Raw genomic sequence first — 10,830 nt, 5'->3', positions numbered from 1 at the left:
GACCTCAGTCACGTAGTATCTGTAGGGTGCCCTCCTGTGGACAGTCTGATACAGAAAGAACCTAGGTCCATGTTGTTGTCATTGGACCAGTTTAACAGAGCTCCATACTTCTTGTGATGGAAAATAAGAAATTCTTCTTATTTGTTAAACCAGTTGGTAACTGGAGTTAGTAATGATTTGCATTCTAATTCCCATGGAGCTTAAAGAAGGAAACCTACAGGTGTTGATGGAAATTATATTCAGAATCTGTATCTCAGCCTGGGCAGAAAAGGTCTGACAGAAGAGCCCTGTGGATAAATCACTGTTTGCCTGCTTGGTAAAAATTAAAAGGATGGTGTTGTCTTCCAGAAATTATGATACAAATTGAAGTACAGGGTTATTTGTCTTTTGAGTCAAGACTATCTGCTGAAATAAACAATATGCTGTCTGATTAGGATTTTTGGAAGGGTCACTTTTGAGAAGAGCTGTGCCCTGATTTTCTTTCAAAAGCTCTCAGTTCTAAACAAGGAACTATTGTTTTTTCTCCCTCGTAAGAGGGAAGCAGCCTGGGTATCCTCCCTCGAGCTGAACAGTATAATAATGTCAGCGAAACTCCCAGCATCAGAAGAGGAATTTCTCTCTTCTGCAAAGGTCCAGGCAGTTTGCCTGAATTATATCTTTCGGCATCAGGATCGATAGATGATCAGGAAACCAGACAGCCCCTTCTGCTGGGTCCTTAGTATTGAGTTCCAGCCTAACTTTACTTCAGTGAAAGTAAGATTTAAAATACAAAGCTGTGGATACAATGAGAAGGAACCACAGCCATATGCAGTAGTGTGGACATGTCTCACAAATGAGGAAAAAAGCCAGACACAAGAGAGTGCTGTAGGATGCCTTCAAGTATAAAACGAAGCAAAACAAATCTCTGATGTCAGAAGTCAAAAAAGTGCCTGCCCTGAGGTAGGGGATATGCCCCTGGCAGAGGGGGCATGAAGCGGCTGTGGGAGATGTTTTCATTCTATTTTTCAAATTTTAAATTTTATTGAAATACAGCTGATTTACAATGTCGTGTTAATTTTTCATAGTTATATACATATATATTCTCTTTCATATGATTTCCTGTTATGGTTTATCACAGGATATTGAAAGATATCTCCTTCTTGATCTGGGTGTTGGTTACACCCATGTATGTATTTTCTGAAAAGTCATGATTTACATGGGCTTCCCTTGTAGCTCAGTCGGTAAAGAATCTGCCTGCAGTGCAGGAGACCTGGGTTCAATTCCTCGGTTGGGAAGATCCCCTGGAGAAGGAAATGGCAACGCACTCCAGTATCCTTGGCCTGGAAAATCTCATGGACAGAGGAGCCTGGTGGGCTGCAGTCCATGGGGTCGCAGAGTTGGGGGCGACTGAGTGACTAACACACATATAACACACATGATTTATTAGTGTTTGGATTTGTATGTGTGTTACAATTCAATCCAAGTTTTGCTAAAATAAAATTAAAAAATTACAAAACTGACCCTTGGAGGATATCTACTGAAATTCACATGTTTAAGAAAGGCACAAGGCACCAGAAAATGAGAAGTGAGAGCAATTGCTTTATTTCTCTTGTGTATTTATTTTAATCACCTGAAAGCTGTTCAAACACCTGTTCTGGTCAGGGCTGTGGTTACAAGTGACAGACCAGAATTCCAAGTAGTTCATCTCAATCGGGAATGGGGTTGAGTGACAAAATTTAAGGAAATATCTTTTAGAAAAACCAAGCCTGGGAAAGAGCAGGGAGGCACAGGTGTCTCACGTGTGGGTGAATGCTCAAGGCACTTAGCTGTGTCTGACTCTTTGCGACACCATGGAATGTAGCTCGCCAGGCTCCTCTGTCCCTGGGATTTCCCAGGCAAGAATACTGGAGTGGGTTGCCATTTCCTTCTCCCGGGGATCTTCTCCACCCAGGGATCGAACCCGCATCGTCTACACAGGCAGGCAGTCTTTACCATGGAGTCACCCGGGAAGCCCCACGGGGGTCTCAGGAATAACCTGGTTCTCAAAGAGCATGAGGACCCTCTGCCTCTCCTCTGCCGCCCTGTTGATGTGTTGTCGGCTCTTTTCTCTTTCCTTACAGGAAAGGAAGGCCAGAAACATGCCTTCACTTTGTTCTGTGTCCGTTCAGCTTTAGTCACCAGGGGGAGACTCTCAGTGTGAAATTTTAAAACTCCCAAGCAACAAAGTCCATAAGACCCCCTTGGGACAAGTTAACTATGGTTAGGCTCATGGGTCATGTAAGAAACAAAGTTATATGTATATATCCAATTCCATGAGAAACACAGGTAAGATGGGTGAAAGTTTCTAGAAAAACAAGTGTAGTTGAGTGTTGGGCAGACAATCCTATACGTCTTCACAGTAACCACTAGGCTATTGTTTTCATAGTAAAGTGGAGTTTCTATCAAGAAGAACTAAGAAATATAGAATTAGTTATTGAATATTCAAATAGCATTGTATGTTTGCAAATGTTTTCCTTTCTTTCCCACAACTTTGCTGGAGAGGCTAGCACAGGCTGGATGTGGTTGTGATTTTCCTGCAGGTATTGCTGGATTTTTAGGATTACCAGGCATCAGAGTCTCTCCTATGTGTCAAAAGTGGAGACAGAGTGGACGTGACGCATGATCCCTGAAGAATGGCTGCAAACAGTGTCCTGGGAGATCATTCAGCCAGCATTTCTGAGGCATTGTCTGTGCAGGTGGTGAGGGAATGAATATTCAAGACCCAGATTTTTCCTCCGGTTTCTTCCTCATCTAACTAGAAGCTGTTTGAAGTCTGCCACCATCTCAACCTACTTATACAAACCCTAACATTTAAGAACAGTTGCTTGTCTCAGAATTAGCTAGGAAATGTTTCCCCAGCTCTCCAGTACACCCTCTGCATGTTAAAATATCCCATGCAGGCATGTCATTCCAAAGATCGGGGGTCACACAGGCGTGGCTATAAGTCCTGGCTCCGCGCCGGCTGTCACTAGCAATGAATTCACTGCTGCTAAACCTGTTTCCTCGTATTCAAAATGGGAATAATAGTAGGACCTGCATCAGAAGTTGTTTTGAGGATTACATATGAGAATCAAGTAAGATTAAGAGAATTGAGACTGCCTGCACTTGGCCAGGCACATAGGAAGTGCTCAATTGATATTCGCTATTTAGGATCTAGGGTTTGTGTATAGATAGCACTTTGTTTGGAATTGAAGAAGAGAAACTGAGGGAGAGAAAGCAAAATCAAGACAATCCCTTTCAGCTTTTGGAAAGCATTGGCAGAATACATTTTCTATAATCTATTATCTAGGATAGACAATATAATGAGTATAGAGGGTTGGGTATAAAGAGTATCATTTTCTCAGGATAAATTACAGTAGATTACTTCCAAGGATTTTTTAAATCATTGTAATTTATATGAGGTCTTATATATTTGTCCCTAGAGATGACATTCTTTCTAAGACTGCCTCCTATATATATATAAAACTAAAAAAAACTAATTAAATGTTGAAATATTTATATCTAGAGCCCACTTGCAGAGAAGGCAATGGCACCCCACTCCAGTACTCTTGCCTGGAAAATCCATGGACAGAGGAGCCTGGTGGGCTGCAGTCCATGGGGTTGCTAAGAGTTGGACACGACTAAGCGACTGCACTTTCACCTTTCACTTTCAAGCACTGGAGAAGGAAATGGCAACCCACTCCAGTTTCTTGCCTGGAGAATCCCAGGGACTGGGGAGCCTGGTGGGCTGCCGTCTATGGGGTCGCACAGAGTCAGACACGACTGAAGCGACTTAGCAGCAGCAGCAGCATCAAGCAATCTTAGTTTTGCTATAAACCTGTGTTTCTCTGAAGCCCGGGATCCTGCCAGCTTGTTTTTGTATGTGCTGTGTCTGTTAGATCACACACTCCTTAGGGCAGGGCTGAGGCTTATCTGTCCTTCCAATGGGCTCAGCAATAGCCTGATGCCTCAGTAAACACTTGTGCAATAAATGTTTGTTGAACTGAATGTGTGTGTGTGTGTGACGTTTAATGATCCTTGGTTCATTGGTTCCCTCAAGAACCCAGCAGCTCTGCAGAAAGACGTGGTGGGCAAACGAAGGCAGCGTCGCCCAAGCTCTTCCACCTTAAGCCACACAGGTGTCTGCACCTTCAACCCACCACAGGAACCTGGCACTTCTTTTTATGGGCTCACCTGGTGGATGGAGGTGATGGTAATGGTGGAAGGGGGACTCGTGGAGATGAGCCCACCAAGAGTTCTGGGTGTCCTTAACTTGAGCCTCGATCATGCATTCGAATCCCCTCGAGGGTCTGGTAAAACACAGATTCCTGGGCCCAACTCAGTAGGCCTGGGCCTGGGAATGTGCACTTCTAGCAAGTTTCCAGGTGGCGCTGTTGTTGCTGGACCAGGACCACATTTCGAGCACTACGGGGTTCCTAGAGCTATGCTTCTCAGGCCTGGCTTCACGTGGAACCCCCTGGAAGCACTAGCAGAGGCAGTTAAATCAGAATCTCTGGGCAGTGGGTCCCAGACTACATTTCAGCCCTCTGGGTGATTCCAGTGTGTGTCCAACGCTCATTGCCATCAACCAAAGCAAATGGAAAAGTCAGGGGTTGAAATAGGGACTTGGAAAAGACTTAGATCTATAGTGTATAAACCAAAATTCCACATAATCAGCGCGCGTGTTTGTGCAAGCTCAGTTGTGTCCGACTTTTGCCATTCCACGGACTGTAGCCCCTCAGGCTCCTCTGTCCATGGATTTTCCAGGCAAGAATGCTAGAATGGGTTGCCATTTCCTCCTGCAGGGGATCTTCCCTGACCCAGGGCTCGAACCCACATCTCCTGTGGCTCCTGCACTGGCAGGTGGATTCCTCATCACTGAGCCTCCTGGGAAGCCCCTTGTGATCAGTACTGACTCTCAGATAGCAGAAGAAGCCCCCACAGCTCTGTGGGGACTCGGGTGTTGAAAGCCAGGGAATTGTTCAGCTAGGCAGCTTCCAAAATATGCTGGGCATGTTCAGCTGTGGAGGAAGCTACAGATGAAGACGCTTGGGCATAATTGGGGAAATCCTGTGTCGGCTGCTGTTACCACTGACCAGCAGTGGAGATGGAGCTCTGGCTGGGCCCTGGGTGTGTCTTCCAGACTCTTCTGAAGCAGGGATAGCCTGAGCGCAGAGACCTAAAAGTATTGGCTTGGCGTCCTATGAAATCCCTGCAGAAAATGGTTTTCTAGATGCAGTCTGAAAATGTAGCAATGCTGTTTTTGTTAAGTTTTTTTTTTTTCTCTTTTCCTGTTGTTAATTTTCCAAACATACATTTTTGATGAAAATGTGTCTCCTGTTGATTAATAGCCTGCATTTAGGGAGCACTTACATTTGTTAAGGTACTTTTCATGCATTAATTAGCTCTTCTAAAAGCCTGAGAATTAGGTACTCTTATTATTCCAGTTTTACAGGAAATCAAAGCACCGACCAGTTAAGGCATGTGCCCAAGATCACCTGTTTAGCAAGTAGCAAAACCCAGATTCCAACGCAGATTCTGGCTCCAGAAGCTTTTAGCATTCCAGTAGTTCTCACAGTGGCATGGCCTGGGGATCCCTGGGGTCTTAGAGACCCCTTCAGGGAGTCTATGAGACCAATGCTATTTCATAATAAGACTAAGATGATAGTACACTTCAGTCTCTTTTTTTTTCCACAGAGGAATTTTCTGGAGAATATCCAATGGGTGATAAGATCATGGGTACTTCTATATTCTCGTGTTCTAAATTTTCCTGTATTTAAGTTTCTAATATGATAAATATTGATAGATACAACCCACATAAACAAAAGACCTTGGCGTTCTCAATACTTTTAAGTGTTGTCATCGGGTCCTGAGGGTAAGAAGTTTGAGAACTGGTACTACCTCTGCGATGAATGACATTGTAGGCAGGAAGTGCTTACCTGGAGGGGCTTTGGATACCTTCCAGCCCAGCTCCATCATTTTACAGATTTCATGTGGCTTGCCAAGAGGTCACACAAGAGGCAACAAGAACTAGCACTGGGCCAGTTTCTATACTTTCTGAATCTGTTAAAAGAGAAACTGAGGCATATTAAAAAATTAAGGGTTTATTTGAGCAAACGCTTTGAATCAGGCAACATCCAATCTAGCAGACAGAAAGGAGCTCCATGGAGCTGTTAAAAAATGAAAGCATTCCATATGTAGAAGGGAGCAGGACCAAGGAAATTACAGTAGGCGAAAAAAGTGGGTCGTTATCTCAAGGTTACTTTCTTTTAGTGGGTGGCAGGGGTCTGTTAGACAGGTTACCTAACTAGTGCTGATCTGGTGAAGTCCCGATTGACTGGTCTAAGAATCCATTTCTGGGAGAGCCAGAACTATAGTGAAGTCTCAGTTTGATGTGGAGCTTAGCACAAGTGACTCCATTTTGTGAACAGTGCCAACCGATGGGCTTGCCACAAGGAGCCTATGCCGGTCCTTTCTCACAGGTGTTCCCAGAGCGTGCTTGGCACCCCGCTTCTGCTTTCCGAGCACATTCTCACATTGAAGCTGACCCCTGGCAGTTTTGGAATCATCGCCCTCATGCTTACTGTGCTCACACGGAGCTCTTCTTTAGAGTAACTGTTCTTTTCTCAGAACATTTCAAGTGGAATAAACACACATCAGTCAGCGTGGAGTAGCGATCAGCAATCAGCTCCCTATTCATTCCAGCTGGTGACCCAGGGGCGCCTGGTGCCCTGAGAAGGCAGCCGTGGGACAGGGACACTGAGTGGGAGGCCTGGCTGCATGATTACCTGCAGCAAACAGCCTGCCAGAGTTCTTCCTTCTGAGGATGCAGATCCCTGAGAGATCACTGGGATGAGGGTTCTCCTTTCCAAAGCAGAGAAGGCTGGCAGAGTTAAAGCGGGAAGGAGAAGGTGGAGGTGCTTACTCGGGTGCGGTTAATAAGAAGGATTTTGGAATGCTCCTGTAAGCTGTAAACACCTCATTCTTGCACGCCCCACCGCTAAATGTGGGGAGTGGCATCATCTTCACTCTAAAGGTCCATCTACTTCCTCCCAACCTACCCCGCCTCCCCCAAAGGCAACAGAACTATTGCGGGATGATGGCACCCCCTGGAGGCCAGTATGGGGAACTGTGGTCTTGACAACCACCTCTGACCCTCATCTTCCGGGGACTAGTGCCCAGGTCAGATCCCTTGCCTGGTCTGTGTCTTCCTGAATATATCACACACGTACACATGCTTGTTCATATATGGGTGCACATCAATCACTAAGCACCCAGAGGCATGCATACCTCTTCTTAATCCCTTAAATCATCTCAACTCTCAACCAGTTATCTCAGGGGAAAACATAATTTCTTTTCCCCCTATGCATTCCATTTGTGTTGCCCAAATTTAAGTCTAAGCACATCTGACAAGACTCTCAGAGATGTTAGTGAAGTGACCCAGAGAGATGTTATGGGGAGGGAGGTGGGAGGGGGGTTCATGTTTGGGAACGCATGTAAGAATTAAAGATTTTAAAATTAAAAAAAATAAAAAGAGAGAGAGAAAAAGAAATGCCACTGGCTTTGAAGTGAAACTGAGTGCAGACGAGAAGATCCTACGGGTCTTGATCTGGGTGCCAGACTCCACCTCAGCAGAGAGGACTGAGGATTTCCCCGGCCATGGGACCTGACGTGCTGGAGTGGGGACAATATGGCGAAAGCTAGGACAATTGACTTCCCTACTCTCAGCACTGGGGCGGGGGGGGGGGGGAGGGGGTCCAGGGCAGGTGTTCTCCTGGTGGCTTTCTCCTTCGCGTGATCAGGAGGATTAGAAGAGCTCTGAGAGGCGAAAGGGCAGATAAGTAGCTCTTACTGGCATTTGGGAGGCACTGATCCTCTCACAGACAGTTCAGTTCATTTCAGTTCAGTTGCTCAGTCGTGTCCGACTCTTTGCGACCCCATGAATTGCAGCATGCCAGGCCTCCCTGTCCATCACCAGCTCCCAGAGTTCACTCAAACTCACTTCCATCGAGTCAGTGATGCCATCCAGCCATCTCATTCTCGGTCGTCCCCTTCTCCTCCTCCTCCAAATCCCTCCCAGCATCAGAGTCTTTTCCAATGAGTCAACTCTTCGCATGAGGTGGCCAAGTACTGGAGTTTCAGCTTTAGCATCCTTCCTTCCAGAGAACACCCAGGACTCATCTCCTTTAGGATGGACTGGTTGGATCTCCTTGCAGTCCAAGGGACTCTCAAGAGTCTTCTCCAACACCACAGTTCAAAAGCATCAGTTCTTCAGTGCTCAGCTTTCTTCACAGTCCAACTCTCACATCCATGCATGACTACTGGAAAAATTTAGGAAGGTGTAGACAGTATGTTGTTCAGTCGCTCAGTCATGTCTGACTCTTTGTGACCCCATGGACTGCAGCAAGCCAGGCTTTCCTGTCCTTCATCATCTCCCAGAGCTTGCTCAAACTCACGTCCATTGAGTCGGTGATGTCATCCAACCATCTCATCCTCTGTCGTCCCCTCCTTCTCCTGACTTCAATCTTTCCCAGCATCAGGGTCTTTTCTAACGAGTTGGCTCTTTCACATCAGGTGGTCAAAGTATTGGAGTTTCAGCATCAGTCCTTCCAATGAATATTCAGGACTGATTTCCCTTAGGATGGACTGGTTTGATCTCCTTGCAGTCCAAGGGACTCTCAAGAGTCTTCTCCAGCACCACAGTTTGAAAGAATCAGTTCTTCAGCACTCAGCTTTCTTTATAGTCCAACTCTCACATCCATACATGACTACTGGAAAAACCATAGTTTTGACTAGACAGACCTTTGTCGGCAAAGTGATGTCTCTGCTTTTTAATATGCTGTCTAGTCTTGTCATAGCTTTTCTTCCAAGGAGCAAGCATCTTTTAATTTCTGCAGTCACCATCAGGAGGGATTTTGGAGCCCAAGAAAATAAAGTCTCTCACTCTTTCCATGGCTTCCTCATCTATTTGCCATGAAGTGATGAAACCGGATGACAGCTTTTTCACTCTCCTCTCTCACCGTTATCAAGAGTCTCTTTAGTTCCTTTTCCTTTCTGCCATAATGGTGGTGTTATCTGCATATCTGAGGTTGTTGATATTTCTCCCAGCAATCTTGATTCCACCTTGTGCTTCATCCAGCCTGGCATTTCACCTGATGTACTCTGCCTATAAGTTAAATAAGCAGGCTGACAATATACAGCCTTGAAGTACTTTTCCAATTTGCACCAGTCCATTGTTCCATATCCAGTTCTAACTGTTGCTTCTTGACCTGCAGTAGTAGATGTTTCTCTGGAATTCTCTTGCTTTTTCTATGATCCAATGGATGTTGACAATTTGATCTCTGGTTCCTCTGCCTTTTCTAAATCCAGCTTGTACATGTGGACGTTCTCAATTCACATACTGTTGAAGTTTAGCTTGAAGGATTTTGAGAATTACCTTGCTAACATGTGAAATGAATGCAATTGTCTGGTAGTTTGAACCTTGTTTGGCACTGCCCTTCTTGGGATTGGAATGAAAACTGACCTTTGTGGCTACAGCTGAGTTTTCCAAATTTGCTGGCATATTGAGCACAGCACTTTCACAGCATCATCTTTTAGGATTTGAAACAGCTCAGCCGGAATTCCATCACCTCCACTAACTTTGTTCATAATAATGCGTCCTAAGGCCCAGTTGACTTCACACTCCAGGATGTCTGGCTCTAGGTGAGTTACCACACCATCATGGTTATTTGGGTTATTAAGACCTTTTTTGTATAGTTCTGTGTATTTTTGCCACCACTTCTTAATATCTTCTGCTTCTGTTAGGTCCTTGTCTTGTTTCTGTCCTTTATTGAGCCCATCTTTGCATAAAATGTTCCCTTGGTATCTCTCATTTTCTTGAAGAGATCTCTGATCTTTCCCATTCTGTTTTTTTCCTGTTTCTTTGCATTGTTCTCTTTACTTCTTACCTCTCCTTGCTATTCTTTGGAGCTCTGCTTTCAGATGAGTGTATTTTTTCCTTCTTCCTTTGCCTTTCACTTCTCTTCTTTTCTCAGCCATCTGTAAGGCCTCCCCAGACAGCCACTTTGCCCTGTTATGTTTCTTTTTCTTGGTGATGGTTTTGGTCACCATCAATGTACTGAGTTAGATTTCACGCTTGCTTAGCACTGATTCCACGTTTTAAAATTCCTTAAATAACATAACAGCAATCTAGAATTTTTGCCACAGAAACATCAGTTTTCATTTATATATGTTTTATGTAATTTATTATTACCTGAAACAGCTGGTGCTTCTCATAAGAGCTAAAAAGTAATGAAAAGTAATGGCTATCTTTTTTAAAAGAGTGAGATATAGTTGACACAGAACATAATAGTTTCAAGTGTACAAGATAATGACTCCATATCTGTGTGTATTCTGAAATGATCACTATAATAAGTCTGATTAACACGCATCATTACACGTTGTTATAAATTTTTTGCATAACAAAAAATTGTGAAATTTGATGGGATGAGAAAATGAGAACTTTTAAGATCTACACTCTCAGCAATTTTCAAATTGCTAAGATTTGAAATTTTCCAATACAGCAAGTTTACGAATTTTCAAATACGGCACAGTGTTAGTAGTCATCATGCTGTGCATTACTTCCCCAGGAATTTTAACTTTTGTAACTGGAAGTTTGTACATTTTGACCATTTTCACATATTTTTCCCATTCCCAACTCCCCGTGTCTGGCAACAGCCAATCTCTTCTCTGCATCTATGAGCTCCAGGTGTTATTGGTTTTGTTTGTCTTTATAGTTTCCGCATATAAGTTAAAGCGTGCAGTATTTCTTTTTTCTGTCTGGTGTATTTCATT

This window comes from Ovis canadensis, chromosome 22, assembly GCF_042477335.2.
Source record: "Ovis canadensis isolate MfBH-ARS-UI-01 breed Bighorn chromosome 22, ARS-UI_OviCan_v2, whole genome shotgun sequence".
NCBI lineage: Eukaryota > Metazoa > Chordata > Mammalia > Artiodactyla > Bovidae > Ovis > Ovis canadensis.
This window is presented reverse-complemented; position numbering follows the sequence as displayed.